We start from the raw sequence: 17,193 nt of genomic DNA on the forward strand, positions 1-17,193 counted from the left end.
CTTTAAGGAATTTGGTTAGCAGGGCAGCAACCTTTTGATCCCTGCTATAAGGAACCAGTTTTAGTTGTCACTTTGACAAAAATGGTTTCTACCTGTAATGGTAGTGTAATATATTGTGTAGTGTGATTCATTTTAAGAGCTTTGATAACTTATGATATGATTAAATAATAATCAAACGTGAAATATTTGAATTGTTTTGAACAGATGGCTAAAAGTCATCTTCATATGCTTTTGAAAGAACACTAATGATGGTCATATATAACATACCAAATACCTTTGCAAACCACTCTGCCCTGGATTAGCTTTATTCAGGACACAGACTGTGATTTTGCTTTGGAAGTCTTTATAATTCCTATGACCTATACAGTTGAGAAAAACCACCAACCCACAGCTATACTTTTCCAAAAGCAGAACAAAGAGAAGAAATAACATACCTTTCACAAGGGACTTGGTATTATCTGAAACCCTATAATCCAAACCTCATTCTGTTTCTTCAATTGGTTGAGTGATTTCAGTAGGCGTGCCTGCAATCCAATAAATTTTAAAACAGCTGTAAAAATAGATTTCATTCACTGAAGGACATCCTACTCATGGATTAACATCAAAGTTAGTAAACATAAAAGCAAGTGTGATGAATTACAAATATCCCAGCAGCACCATACAACTTACTCCAACATTGTGATTTGTCAGTGATATTTAGGATAACTGCTCCTTTGGAACTCACCACTATTTCTGAGGAATAATATATATTAAAAAATCTTGCTTTATCCAGCAGCAGCAAGAGGTTTCTCTGCCAAGATGATCTTGTGAAACCCTATAATAATTAGTTAACACTCATCTGGAAGTTTTAAAATCGTGTTTACATAAATAAAATATCATAATAATTTTAGACATACAGAATACATTATAGCTGAGATCAGCTACAGTAGCCTTGCTAATACTTTGATCTTATGTGCTCTTTCTTGAGAACAAAGGATGCTTTTGTTAAAGCTAGTTCTCAGAATATGAGATACATCTCTGAGTGGTGACAGCAATCATTCATGGTGCCTTACTAAGAATACTGTTTCTGGTGACAATAAATCACATTTCTTTAAAACATGCTAAATAAGGAAGGGTTGAGAGTGGGGGAAGTCTAATATGACGCACCCTAAGGGAAACATTAAAATATTTTTCAATGCATTTCCTCCTGTTTTTCAATAATAAAATATTAGTATTACTCTGTGCATTACAATGAACTCACAAAAGGAGTATCTAAACAGGAAAAAAGGCAGGAAAACTGCAAATTTCTTGCTTTCATGATTCCAGATGCAGAGGGATCAAAACCAGAAAGGATGCAATATTTTGGTACAAAAATCAAGCTTGTGCTTAGCCATACTTCAGGAGAATATTCTGATCTTTATTTAATAAAATACAGTCACACATATATACTGTGAACCAGAAATTCTCCACGCTTTCAGTCCACTTTGTGTCTATAATTTGGCAGATACTTCCCGGGAAGACACAAAGGGCTCCACAGTAAGCATATCTGAAGTAATCTACCTAGAGGAAAAGTACTTTTTCTTAACATTCTATATGCTGATTTATGTGCACTGGCATTAAAGATTATATGTCTTCCAAATCTGAAATTCATTAGGCATTACAAGTATTTCATGGCAATGTGTTCCCTAGGTTGTATGTCTATGGCATGTATTATCTTCGTTCATCTTATTCTGTGTATTTTACTCTTTCCTTCTTCATTTAGATGAAACTGCTGATCTTTCACATTACTCAAATTTGCCAAGCCATTTACATTTCCTCAGTAATGTTTTTTGAAACCCTTTTCTATGATTGATGTAACCTTTTTTGAGATAAGATGGTCAGGTCTGAAATCAATTTAATGGGAAAGCATACTACTAATTTATATACAATAAGTATTATTTCTTTCTTACTCTTTATTTACAGCAATCTGTTTATTTTCATAGTTGACTTACATAAAATGAAACTCCCTTCTCAACATGTAGTTCCATTTTAATGTAGGTAGTACAGACATTAATTTGATCCAGGATTTCTAAATTCTTCTTGTTTCCAGGTCATCTCATTTTAACACCCTGTGACAAATACTTGTTTTACTCATGCCAGCAGACATCTAACAATATTTTAATGTAATATCTGTTTTCTATTGATTTAATGTGATGATATTCAAATAGTTCCCTGTCTAGCTATTGAATATTTAATATTTGTGGAAATTTAAAAGCCTGCAGATTTTACTTTACTTTACGGAGGCAGCAGCAGATGTAAACTTTGAGCGACTAATAGAGAGTTGCAACACCCTTGAGCTCAATGCTTAATCTTATATCCATTCAGATGCTATCTGTGTGTTCTCTTAAACAATATACAAAATTGCTTTCTGAAATCCTTCCATACCTTTTATAAAAGTAATTGAAATGAGTAATCCTGAGTCCTTTCTAACACCTGGCATGCTTCATATGTGAAAGATACCCTTCAGGAACAGCTTTGTCCTTGGGTGAGGGTTCTCTCCCACAGTACTCTCTTGGATTCCTTTTTATAATGTATGGTTTCAGAATTTAATCTGAAAAGTTCATTTGCCATCATTCTGCTACTGAAGATGACAAATGAGAGTCCTGCCTATTAATATAAGTCCCAAAGTGGTATAAAAATAAACAACAGCAGATTGCAAGAGTAAAAATTGCAGGAAACCACATGAACATGATCAATAGATTTAATAGAATAGTCATAGAATTATCAGCAATGGCAATGCACAGTTTGGACACCTCTGTCCTAAATCCCCACTAGGTCTGAAAGGTCTACACCCTAGCAGCTGAAACTCCACTGGAACCCAAGAAGCTCCACTGGAACCAACACACCTTCTGTTTCCAACTCAGTTATACTGCATAACAGTCAACAAGACTTCTACTTTGCAAGCAAATTACCTGGGTCTATAGTGTTCTCTCATTCTTCCTTAGATTAAACATGCACTAAGACTTTATCTCTATTTACCCTGGGAGGTTTCTTTCAGGCCCATCACAGGAGCCATCAGCCCATCAAAGACCCATCTCCATGTGACCAGTGGAGCACAGCGGCACAAAAGCAGGTAAGGAATGCAAATTAAGTCCTAAAAGGAAGAGGAAGAGACATCCTATCAGACCCCTGCCAGGAAAGCCTGAGCCCCATTGTTCAGGTGTGAAACCCATCAAGATGAGTCAATGCTGGAGCACCCTTTGGACTGAAGGGTGTTGCTGCCTTAGAGTATGGAAACATTATGAGGATTTTCTATGGGATGTTTAGGGGAGGAACTAAAGGCAGGCAAAAGGAGGAATTTAGGTGATTTGGGGAGGAAAAAGTGTGGGAAAAATAGAGGAACAAGAGAATTAAAAAGGTCTATCAAACGTAAATAGTTTGCTAGAGGGTATGTTTGTGTGGCCATGCCTTGCTCCTGATCAGTGCAGTCTGTCCTCTCCTTATTGAATTTCTTCCCAACTCTTTCTTGTGTGAAGGACTTTCGATTCTGTGTGCATGTGTGTGTATGGGTGTCAGACCATGGGTTGCAGGGTCTGTGTGTCTGTGGTGCCAGTGACTGGAGTATGTGCAGATGTGTGAGTGAGAGTGTGAATACCAGCAAAGATCAAACTGGACTAGCTAATGAGCAGATGAAGTGGCCAGAGGTGTGGGGTATGAGTGTATTGGAGAGGGGAGTGGGGGGAAGTGGGGGTTTGCTACTGGGGTCCTCAGTGCTCTCAGGCATTTGGATCCATCCACATCTTCCCTTGCAGAATGAGCAAAGTTTGGTTGTGAGCAACATCATCGTTGATGAAGACTCTTCTATAGTGTTCCACTGTGCCCTCCTCTGGTTCCTCTCCCAATCATAGACAATGAAAATGTCACTTAAAAGGTCACTTTATGTCTCTCCACTACAAAAAGCTGACAAAATAGTGTTCCGCATTAGGATAATTCCAAATCCCAGGCTAATGTAGTAAAAGATAGTATAGAATATGTGCACAAGCATGCCTCTAGCTCAGAAATGCAAACTAGATGCAATTCTGCTGAAACTTAGTATTTAATAAAAGAAAAGGAATTTACAGACATATATTGTCAACTATATCCTATATATTATCCATAGTCGGTTTGTAATTCAGAGAATGCATTTTTATTCACAACGGTTTCTGCAAAATTACAGTAGACTGAAGATCCAGTGACCTGTCAGTAGAATGGCTGTTGCTTTGGCAGACACTGAAGACCTTCATGTGTGAGAGTGATGATGGAAAAACTAAACCTGTAGCCAGTTACAGCATCACTTTTATATTTTCTATATAGGCTATCTGCAAACAAATAGCTTTCCCTTTATGCACTTTGCACATTCAGTCATTCTTAGAGTAAAGGTAATTAAAGTGATTAAAAAGGCTTGTCAAGAAGTCAGATCTTTTCAGATAACATTCCACTAGCTTAAAAAATTATTCATTTATAATATTTTTGTGGGTAATTTTCAAAGTGTTTGATACACATTTGTATTGAGTTTTAGATTTCATTCAAGTTTTGAAATTACAGACTTGCCTAGCAACAGCAGTGGTTCAAAGAGTCAATGTTTCCTGGCAATGCTTATATCAGAGAATTAATATTATTTTAAGACTCTGCCTGTGAGTATAGCATATAGTTTATATTTAGAAAAAAATTCCTACTGGGATTCCATAAATCTGCAAAACGGTCAGACTTTCATGCTGTTAATGGTCCAATGCACTGCAACATTTCTGTGTGTGACTCAGGAATAAAAAATGCTAGGTCAGCTTCATGTTAAAAAGCCAGAACATTTATTTGAAATGTGGGTTTTTACTTTATTATGAATGAATTTTCAATTTTTTGTACTGCTTATCAATCTCTCCTCATTTATTCTTTATGCTAGTGACTTTAACACAATAACAATCAACCTGCTTACCAAAGAAAATATTTCATCTTGGTCATTCAGACTGTGGCAGCTTCATTTAAAGATTTGTAGAAAAGTGAGCTTTTGTATGATTTAATGGTAAAGCAACAGTGGCTAGAACTTTAATATCAATATGTATCTTTATGTATAAGTATCATAAAGTAATAGAAGAAAAGAATTGATCATTCCATCTGTAGAGAAATGCATAACTATGTTGCCACTTATCTTTGCAGTCATGTAGCATCTTCTGTATTCTTTCATGGTCAAAGGTTCACACTACTGCATGTCATTTAAAAAAGTAATATTGTTGGTAAATGTTTAAATGGAGCTTATACTGAGACCCGTTTCTAATTAGATCTTTCTCAAACCTGACCTACTTATGTTTGGCAGAAACGTCGCAGCAAAACTTTATAACAAGCAGTATAGATGGAGTGAGGACTCATATCACAGAATGTGTTTCCAGGTTCTATACAGAAGTACACCCTTATGGCTACAAGCTAAACCAGTATTAAAAAGTAACCAGCTGCAATCCTCTGGGTATTGAGCTATTCCAGCTCTCTTGTGAGTCTCAGGGACACATCTATACAGCCACATATAGTGGAGCCAAACAGTGGAATCTTAACAACCTCACTTGAAAGGCATTTTGAACATTTGGGTAGGTTTTATTATAATTATTATTCCTATGCTAAAATACCAGCTTGCTCACCATGAAGGAATTCAGGTATATGCATAGTAAGTATGTGCAAACAATCTGCTTCTGATATCAGGAAAGTGTAGAACTTGCATTATTTTGGATGAGCACACCAGCATTTTGTTCTCTTCCTGTATTCTTGATCAGATTCAGAGGCTTAAAAAAGCAGGAAAAGAACTGCCCTGTACTTCGATAACTTCTATTTTCCTTTTTGGAGTCTTCAAGTGTTAAATGAAACTATTTTCAAAGAAGATATTTAATTCATTAGTAGATGCATATATAATTTTTATTTATCTGTTATTCCTGGTTTCACTTAGGAAAAACGTTTTAAAAAACTGCATCAGAATAATCTGTATTCCCGAATTTGGTCCTCCTCACTTTCATAAATGTTTTTTTTTGGCAATTTAATTTTACTGACTGACTGAATTTCTGCATGTACAATACAAGCTGGGCTTTTCCAGTATGACACAGTTCTCAATATGTTCTTTCCTGTTTCAGCATCTCACTTTTAGAAAGTTTATATGGTATCTAAGAGATAAATACAACTGATTTACAAAGTCTGCAAATTGACACAAACCAATATCAGCACAAATACTATTTTCTGTATTTGTTAGAAATTTGCAGGGTTGTGGAGATCCACAGTCAGCCCTGTAACAGGCAGTTAAAGAGAAAGTATATAAATATTTTTTCTAAAGAGTTGAAACTACATTACAACTTTAAAAAGTTTGTTTCAGCACCCTGGCTGTAGTATCTGTATCTGGGTTTTGTCTTCAGCTTTTTATTACAATATGTATACAAAAATCAGAAAGGCCATTCATTAAAGCTCAGTTTAATTTTAGACAAAGAGGAAATTAGCAAATTGAAAAAAAAAAAAAAAATGCTGTACAGATAAATTAAGCACCAGGCTTGGCATAGTCTCCCTTCTATGTAAGCGATTTCCTATGTCTTAAAACATTCTTAGCTATTGGATTCTAAATCATGAGAAGCAAAAAAAACATACACTTAGTAGAGTGTGCTTGAGTGTTTGTGCCAAAGCTTGCTTTAATTTAAATGTCTGAATTTATTTCTATATACATGGAGCAAGCTGGAGCATAAACAGTATGAAAGAGGATGCTCATTTTGCCTTACTCTAGTTCTGTGACTATATGTTAAGAAAGACTTATATAGAAAGAATCAAGAGACTCTGTGCATGCTACATCCATATTGCCTGCTCTGATTTATATTTGTGATGATGTAGAGAATGCATCTACACTGCTACTACAGTGTCCTAGAAACATTATTGTATTATTTGCACTCAGAGGCTTGATCTTATATATTTACTTCCTACTTTACATTTAAATAAGAGTAAGCACATTACATATAGAAAAACTGGGATGTCAAAGTGGTTAGTTTTTTTGCCTTAGTCTCATTAAAAGTACCAATTATCAGCGTCTCCATTCAAGGGCCTGCAAAATTTTAAAGACATAGAAGAAACGCATATCAAAAAGAAACTCCTATATTTCACAGAATGAAAAGCTAAGCCTAAACAAGGTGAACTGAAATACAGACATCATAGTCTTTGGATGCTTTCTTCATTCTAACAGTGGTCAAACTGTGATCACATTGTGCTCCAACAGAGAAGGATCAGCAAGAGCAGGCTGTTCTGCCACCCAAGGGTGGCAGCAAGGCAGAGGGGGCAATGGCATGATTGACAGGTGGCGGTTAGCCAACACATCAGCCAGCAGGCTAGTCCATGAGCGGTTAGGTAGGTCCCAGGACAAGCCAGGAAGTCCTTGTCAGTCAGTTACATCCAGATCAGTGAGGTACGTGACCAGGCCACCCCACATGGTTGCGTAGCCCATGCAGGGACCAAAGGCAATTGGCCAGCTGAAACACAGCTCCTGAGTGAAAGGGAACAGCCTCAGCTAAGGCTTCTTACAGCTTTTGCTCAAACAGCTCTCTGATTCAAGGTAGCACAGCTTCACTGTCAGTGCTGGCCCTAAGCCTAGGCAGCCAGAACCCCAAGAGAGGGCTCTGACAACAACTTCCTCTGGTTCATGCTTTTTCATACCCCGATGGCAGCTAGGAAGGGGAGAAACAAAAGATCTCTTGCAATGTGAGCACTCACAAAGAATGACCTGTCACCCCCACTAGAGTGAGCATTCATGCTGTGTCATCATTTCCCTTTGTGATCCTATATATGTATCAAATAGGATGTGACACTTCATATGGACTGTACAGGTGCATCACATAGTGTAAGAGCATATTCTAAAGTCTCCTTATTATCTCTCTGGAAACCTTTTGCTGTTGAACTAGTTTCCTCCAGATCAGAGATACAACTTCATCTCGAGTTGAGAGATTGCATACAAAATTTGTGTTAATTTCTGTGTGTCCATTTCTTACCTAAAGCTCATATAAATAAAAAAAAATTTATAAATATAAATAAAATACTGTTCCCACTTATTTGCTTCTCTTTGTGGCCCTCCAGTGCTCAGAATTTTTCGAGAATCAAGTAGAGGTGTGGTCTACGCCACCTAAGAGCTTTAATTTTGAATGCAGCATGCACATTCTTAACATGTTATGATGAATTTGTATACAACTTACTCCAGGTTAAAATCAACCCTGTCTCTAAAATTTGAGAGGTTTTATTGTAATATTTTAATGATTACAAAGTTACTACAACCTCTCTTTTCATTTCTGTATCAGATAATGAAATCTCTGGAGTAATTATGATTTTATTATATGTGCTCTTTACTTAAGTAATTGCATTCCTCTCTGCAATCTATAATCAGCTTCCAGATTCTACAAATGAGTATAACACTAAGAGCATTGTGGTCAAATTCACCTGAAAAAGGCAGATATAAGTATCACATAAATCTTTGCAATTCAAAGTGACATCCATAGCTCAGGGCATTAGCACTAGATTAGAGTTACTATACAATATAATTGTTTATGCTGTTTTGCAGTGTAATACAGACAAGAATACACAATCAAAGCTTTCAGAGACATAAACAGACATCACACACTGTAATTATATTTGTCTGCGAGATTATAATAATCATAGATGGCAGGTATTATAAGGCATTTCTTTTTTTCTGGTTAACCCATTCAGTATACTCATCTGACTCCAAAAGCAATTTCCAGTCAAGGGGTAAAAGCCTGTTTCTGCTATATTCTTGTGGCAGGAATTTTCGATAAAATAGATGCAAAAGCAAAACATTAATTTACTTTTCTTGGTGCGTTTTCACTTAGTGTCATAATGTGTATCATTTCCTTTTGACTCAAATCTTCTATTTCACTTTTGTCTGAGAACTTTTCAGGACCTTAAAGCACAAGACAATAAAAAGACTTCAGAAATGACCCTCACAAGCAGAAGTTTATGTGTGACTTACACATTACAGTTAGCACAGTGTCATACTGTGTAAATCAACACATAAGGATTTCCTCTTAAAGCGACCAAATTCACTTCTATTTTCAGAACAAAGATAACCCTTTTTATGCCAAATGTAGCAAAACCTTCTTTCTTGAAAATAGAGTGCAAAGGTAGTGACATCAAGAAATGGATGAAACTGAGTCGATACATTTTATGAGATGTACAAATAGAGCTTTGTCTTTCAGCCTTGATTTCTAAGTGACAAAATCATGCCTGGAGCTACTCTGTTTGGTCGCAGGACAGCATCTTTGGGAAACAAGGAATGTTATGGCTGAAAAACTCTGGACCAGTGACACTGGTGAACTCCCATTTTCATATTACATTGTTTGTTGTCTTATGTGTGAATTTACAGAGGAAGCTTTGGGGCGGGCAGGCAATGTCTATTGGCAATATGGATTTATGGCAATATTGTCTATGGGCAATGTCCCTATTTCCAGCCTCCCTGCAGAAGAAAAGCAGGTGCAAAGAATCACAAGGCAGTTACGCATCAGCCAGAGTGTGTGTTGATGTCCTTGCCAACCCAGACTGCTTCCATCATGCTGCTGAACATGGGGCATGGCCTTATTTACCTGAACCACTGCAAGAGGAATGTCTCTAGCAGAGGACATGACTCAGGGAAGATCTTCAGCTTCCCCTTCCAGAGTCTGTTCCAGTTTATATTGAAGGTTAATCATCTTCTCTCCCAGATTAATGTCAGAGGTTTACTATTTCACTTGAACAGCGAATTATTCTGGAGACTGATTAAAGCCTCTTTTTGTAGGGAATGAATTGTTACAAGGCAAAACAGTCCCTTTTAAAGTCTATTTCCTGCCCTGAGTCATCACATAGGATTGCCATTGAATTCAAAGAGAATTGCACGCAGTCATCCAGGGGCAGAATTTACACCAGGTTTAAAGACTGTGAATTTAGTAAATCCTTAAAAAGTTAGTTTGTATGCAGTAGAAACTGTACTCACCTCAATATAATGCCTACAGTCTTAAACTTTCAAGTTTCTATGTATCTTACATATTGAACTTTTGATTGAAAAAGAAGAAAAAAGAAATTTATCTTTTAAGTCTTATCGATGTATAAAAAAGAGCATTAAAAGAACCTGGTTTAAAAAAGGAATTCTTAATAACAGTCTTGCACTGATACAAAAAACCTTTCGAGAACAGTGGAAGGCTTTCGCATTTGTCATTGATAAGGTATTCAAAACTTCCAACAGGAAAGATGTGTATTATGAAAGTGTTGAATTTAAACAACTGGTATGTACAAAAATATTTTATTTTGGATGTGCAATACAAATTGTTTGGCTTCCTGAAAAATAAAGCAAAATAAATATTTTCCTGACTGTAACAGCCAGTGTGCAGTTCAGATTTTTAAGGAACTATTTATGCCATGTACATGAAACAGAGAGCATGATCATTGAAAGTATTAACATGGCTTCATACTTTTAAAGATAATTTGACATGAAAAGTGGGGAATAAATACTTTTTCACAGCTCTTTCACCAATCGTTGATTTATTACAATGCCATTCTTTAGGAACTTTTATCTTATATGTTGTCCTATTGATCTGTTGATTTTCATGTCCTTAATTCACTGTTAAGACAATTGATTTCCCTTCCTAAAGATGACATTCTTTTTCCTCACATATGCACAACCTCCCTGACAGGGTAATTCAGGAATGCAAAATAGAGCCTTCTAGGAATTCGTTGCAAAGAACAGAAAGTGATACTTGAAAGAAATGGCTTCAGAATCGCATTCCTCATGCAACTCCATGTCTTCACCGTCTAGGTTTAATACCATGCACATTGCCATCCTACAACTTCCCAACACACTGAATGTGGCTAAATAGTTTTTGTTTTCTCAAAATGTTTGCAACAATACACATAGTGTATGATCAGTGGAAATAATAAAATGAGATATCATACGATAATGCTTGTGTTTAAGGAAACATTATCTGTCTATGCTGTTTCAGATATACTAGTGACTGGCCCCTGATCGAATACCAGTGCTGGAATAGGAGAATTTTGGCTACAATAAATATATAGGTAGTCATTACGTGAAGGGATTTAAGATGCCAGGATTCTTCACGAAAAAAATTCCTGTCTGTAGCTGTGCTAAATTAACAGAAAATCTTGTCTGTAAATATGCTGCTTCCAGCAGGCTTTTTTAAGGGTTGTAGATGTAAAGGGGTTCCATGTATCAAGAAACATATGTACCAGGAAACACATGGAAAACAGGCAGAAGTGCCTCTTGTGGTTAAGGTTTCTCTTAGTCATAAACCAAGTCTGATTGTATGCCAGTCTAAAAGGCTGCTTAGTGATCACTCCTGCTATAATCCCTTTCAGAGCAAGTAACTTGCCATCTGGGCCAAGCTGTACTTTTTTCTTTCTTGCAGGGCTAGCCTTCCTGGTAGTCTTTATACTGAAAGCAGGCAGCTGCTTTATCTGTTCAACTCATGGGAGACAAGTTAACCCTGTCCTCACCAGTCATTTACAAATTGACATAGAATAAAAAGAAAGACTGTATCTCAGACATCCCTCCATTATGAGGTTCAGAGATCAGCACCAAAAGTGAATATCCCATGCTCTTCTGAAAACTAAGTGTTATGTAGTAACTTATTACCTACCAGGTAAAAAAGATGTGGATCATTCATATTTGTACTTAACTGAAATTTATTTGAGTTCCAGCTCTGTGATCCTATATGTCAGATCCACTACAGAGACAGAGATCAGCTGAGTTGGAACCCTGAACCTGAAATTTTCACAAATCTGACTTAGACTTCAGTTTTAGTTCTATCCAGTCTTTCTGCCACCATGCACTTCTCTATAATGTTATGCACTCTGGTGGTGGCTCAGTGTCAACCTTTCTTCTGCCTGCATTTTGTACAGAAGTAAAATGATGGTTCTGGTTTTCTCCAACAGGTATGGTGCTAAGAGAGATAAGAAATATACTACTAAGAAACATGATATTCTATTCCATTCCATTTCTATTCCGGCTCTATAATTTCTGCTCATGGAATTGCACTAACTACCAGTGTTGTAATAAATGTTTTATTTACATCTACAACTTGCAGATCTTATATGCCTTTGCATTTTCCAAGCTCATATTTCATCTATGTTGTTTATTTGCATAATCACAGTATTTTACAGCAGAGGAACTGCTTAACTATATTTTAATGAAGGTATTTAAGTGCATAGGTTTGAAATTTTCTCATAACTATCCCTGAACTTAAGATAATATTGAAACCCGAGAATTATATTACAAAACAGCAAAAACCATTTTACCTCTTGCAGTTACAATACAAAATGCCAGCTGCTTAAGCTCATCTTTGTCCTTCTGCTTCATTTTCCTTTATATGATGACACGTTTTTCTTTATGACAAATTATCAGTCTTTTCTTTCAACTGTAAAGCCTTGATCCTTAGAGAAATTAAGATAAAGTTCAGTCATTAGGCTTTGTTTAGTGTCCAAATTTTATGTAAAGTACATAAATAAATATTGAGAGAAAAAGTTATTCAAAAGCTAAAACATTCGTGAAAGAATATAAATTCTTCTCTGTGTCTGGTATTGATAATTACATTACACGTTTGCTTTAACTCTCTGCATAAATCAGTTTTTTCCAAGTCTTTCTTCTTGCATATTTCCTGCTCATATTAAGTCCAGTCCTTCAGTCAGTAAACAGATAAGTCAGCTTTCCTGAAACGGGGACACAGGAATGAGCTTCAAGTCAGCTCTTTGCATTTCATCTGCTAGTTTTCTGCTTATGTTTTTGGAAAAAAATATGTATTTACCATCTCCCTAAATTATTCTAATACATAAAAATATCTTTTCACGTGTGCATAAAGTGTGATTAACAGCAGAGATTTGAATGAGTGAATTGGCACAATAGAGAATTTTTATTTGCTCTGCTGAATATCAAAAGGGATTTGCGTCAGGAAGAAGAGGAATAATGAATCAATACTTTGACAAAGGCCTGCACAACTTCTGTCAGCCCAGCTACTTCTTGGTGCAGCAGTATTATTATCCTCCTTATCATCATTAAATAAAATACTTCAGCACTCTGAGAGCTACTATTATATAAAAACCCAAAACAAGCCTCTTCCAATTATTTCTAAGCACTACCATATAGAGATTTTCCCTCTTTGCCGACAGCTGTGTTCTTCACAGGGTTTTTTTTTTCTTTTTTTTCTGTGTCCATTTCTGGAAATACTGATGCTGGATACTTTTGGCATGTTGTGCATCTCTGAATGGAACTGTAGCTTGGTATATTTACAATGCATTCCTTGAAAGGGTATTTGTATATGATCTTATTAACATGAAGTATAATTAACAATAGAGAATTGATAAGCCTATTATTATTCTAATAAAAAGATTAAATTCTTTATTACAAGAAATTGTTGTGTCTGTCCATTTAAGTATCACAGCTATGTTACTACAGTGTGGACTGTGAATATTAGTATTGAGCTGCTATGACTATCTACAATCATAAGTGATTTCACTGTTATCTGTAACAGTTACATTAATCAGATTCAAAGCTGGTCAAACACTTTTAATACAGCCAGGCAGAGACTTGCATAAAAATTTTGTACTGCTTTACCTCTTGTCCTGGTTTTGGCTGGGATAGAGTCAAGGTGGCTCTACAGAGAAGTTTCTGCAACTATGACAAGTTGCAGAAACTGCTGAAGGAGAAGGCCAGTCGAGTCAGTTTGCAGAGGTGAAAGCCATCCAGCTGGCCTTAGATATTGTTGAATGAGAAAAATACTTTATTTCTATGCTGACTCATGGATGGTAAAAAATACCTTATGGGGGTGGTTGCAGCAATGGAAGCAGAGCAACTGGCAATGCAGAGGTAAACCCATCTGGGCTGCTGCAATATGGCAAGGTATCACTGCCCGGGTGCAGAACCTGCTGGTGAAGATACACCACATAGATGCTCATGTACCCAAGAGTCAGGCCACTGAGGAACATCACAACAACCAACAGGTGGATCAAGCTGCTAAAATTGAAGTGGCTCAGATGGACTTAGATTGGCAACATAAGGGTGAATTATTTTTAGCCTGGTGGGCCCACAACACCTCAGGCCATCAAGGCAGAGATGCAACATATAGATGGGCTCGTGATCAAGGGGTGGACTTAACAATGGTCACTATTGCCCAGGTTATTTACAAATGTGAAACATGATGGAGTTAGGCAAGCCAAGTGGTTAAAGCCTCTCTAGTATGGAGGATAACGGCTGCAGTACAAGTATGGGGAGGCCTGGCAGATTGACTATATCGTACTCCCACCAACCCGCCAAAGCAAGTGCCACATGCTTACCATGGTGGAAGCAACCACTGGATGGCTGGAAACGTATGCTGTGCCCCACGCCACTGCCTGGAACACTATCCTGGGCCTTGAGAAACAAGTCTTGTGGCAACACGGCACTCCAGAAAGAACTGAGTTAGACAACGGGACTCATTTCTGGAACAACCTTATAGACACTTGGGCCAAAGAGCATGGCAATGAGTGGTGACAGCCAACATGGCTTCACTAAGGGGAAATCCTGCCTGACCAATTTGGTGGCCTTCTATGATGGAGCCGCGGAACTGATGGACAGGGGCAGAGCAGTTGATGTCATCTACCTGGACTTGTGCAAAGCATTCGACACTGTCCCACATGACATCCTTGTCTCTAAATTGGAGAGACATCAATTTGATAGATGGACCACTCGGTGGATAAAAAACTGGCTTGATGGCCGCACGCAAAGAGTTGTGGTAAATGGCTCGATGTCCAGTTGGAAACCTGTAATGAGTGGTGTCCCTCAGGGATCGGTGTTGGGACCGGTCCTGTTCAACATCTTTGTCGGTGACATGGACAGTGGGATTGAGTGCACCCTCAGCAAGTTTGCCGATGACACCAAGCTGTGTGGTTCGGTTGATACGCTGGAGGGAAGGGATGCCATCCAGAGGGACCTTGACAGTCTTGTGAGGTGGGCCGATGCCAACCTTATGAAGTTTAACCAAGCCAAGTGCAAGGTCCTACACCTGGGTCAGGGCAACCCCAGGCACTGCTACAGGCTGGGCAGAGAAGAGATTCAGAGCAGCCCTGCAGAAAAGGACTTGGGGGTGTTGGTTGACGAGAAGCTTAACATGAGCCAGCAGTGTGCACTTGCAGCCCAGAAAGCCAACCGTATCCTGGGCTGCATCAAAAGAAGCGTGACCAGCAGGTCGAAGGAGGTGATCCTGCCCCTCTACTCTGCTCTTGTGAGACCCCACTTGGAGTACTGTGTACAGTTCTGGTGTCCTCAACATAAAAAGGACATGGAGCTGTTGGAGCGAGTCCGGAGGAGGGCCATGAGGATGATAAGAGGGCTGGAGCACCTCCCATATGAAGACAGGCTGAGAAAGTTGGGGCTGTTCAGCCTGGAGAAGAGAAGGCTGTGTGGTGACCTCATAGCAGCCTTCCAGTATCTGAAGGGGGTCTACAAGGATGCTGGGGAGGGACTCTTCCTTAGGGACTGTAGTGGTAGGACAAGGGGTAATGGGTTCAAACTTAAACAGAGGAAGTTTAGATTAGATATAAGGAAGAAGTTCTCTACAGTGAGGGTGGTGAAGCACTGGAATGGGTTGCCCAGGGAGGTTGTGGATGCTCCGTCCCTGGCGGTGTTCAAGGCCAGGTTGGACAGAGCCTTGAGCCACGTGGTTTAGGGCAAGGTGTCCCTGCCCATGGCAGGGGGGTTGGAACTAGATGATCTTAAGGTCCTTTCCAACCCTTACGATTCTATGATTCTATGATTCTATGATCCCCTACCATGCACCAGCCTCTGGGAAAATCGAATGGTACAATGGGCTGTTAAAAACTACAATGAGAGCAATGGGTAGTGAGACCTTCAAACATTGGTATACACATTTAGCGAAAGCCACTTGGTTAGTGGCTAGAGGATCTACCAACTGGGCCAGCCCATCCCAATCAAAACTTTTCTATACTGCAGAAGGGGATAAAGTTTCTGTGGTGCACAAGAAGAATCTGTTGGGGAAAACAGCCTGGGTTATTCCTGCTTCAGGCAAAGGCAAACCCATCTGTGGGACTGCTTTTCCTCAAGGACCTGGGTGTAGCTGGTGGGTAATATGTGAGGATGGGAAAGTCCAGTGTGTACCTCAAAGAGATTAGATTTTGGGTGAGAATGAATTAATTATTAAATAGCTAAACAATTAATTAAATTGTATGCTGTTAACTGCTATATAATACTGTATATTATCAAATCTATGGTGGCTAGATTCCCATCATTGCACTGGTTGCCTTACAGTGCCCGTCTCCACCGCTCAGGACTTGGGGGCTTGAACCTGACTCCCTTTCGATCACCACATTAGTGAAGAATGAACTATGATGAAACCAGATGAACGCAGCAGTGGTGAAATCAGAACTGGGTTCAGGAGGCAGTAATCTAACACCACGCACCATCCTTCCTGCCCTGTTAGACTGTTATGACAGATGGAACTCAATGAGTTCTTTGAGACCATCTTATAGGCATGATCCATAGACCAATATGTGTATGTATAGATATCAAGAAACTGAAAAGGTGATAGTATATTGGAAAGTGTGGTATCTGAGCATGATGTAAATGGTATGGAATAAGGTGGATAATGTCCTGGTTTTGGCTGGGATAGAGTTAATTTTCTTCCTAGTAGCTGGTGCAATGCTGTGTTTAGGCTTTAGTCTGAGAACAATGCTGATAACACACTGATATTTTAGTTGTTGCTAAGTAGTGCTTACTCTGATCAAGGACTTTTCAGTCTCATGCTCTGCCAGTGAGGGAGGGCACGAGAAGCTGAAGGAAGCAGAGACAGGACACCTGACTCAAGCTAGCCACAGAGGATTCCATACTACAGAGTGTCATGCTCAGTATATAAACTGGGGGGAGTTAGCCAGGAGCCACCTATCACTGCTTGGGAACAAGGTGGGCATTGGTCAGTGGGTGGTGAGTAATCGTATTGTGCAACCCTTGTATTTCCTGAATTTTTATTTCTCTTTATTTTTTTGTTCCCTATTATTATCATCATTATTGTTGTTGTTATTTCTATTATTATTATATTATACTTCATTGCAATTACTAAAGTTTTATCTCCACCCACGGGTTTTGCCTTCCTCTGATTCTCCTACCTATCCCAGCCAGGAAGTGAGCAAGGGTCTGCATGGTATTTAGTTGATGGC

The sequence above is a fragment of the Strigops habroptila genome, chromosome 4 (genome assembly GCF_004027225.2).
Source record: "Strigops habroptila isolate Jane chromosome 4, bStrHab1.2.pri, whole genome shotgun sequence".
In the NCBI taxonomy this organism is placed as follows: domain Eukaryota; kingdom Metazoa; phylum Chordata; class Aves; order Psittaciformes; family Psittacidae; genus Strigops; species Strigops habroptila.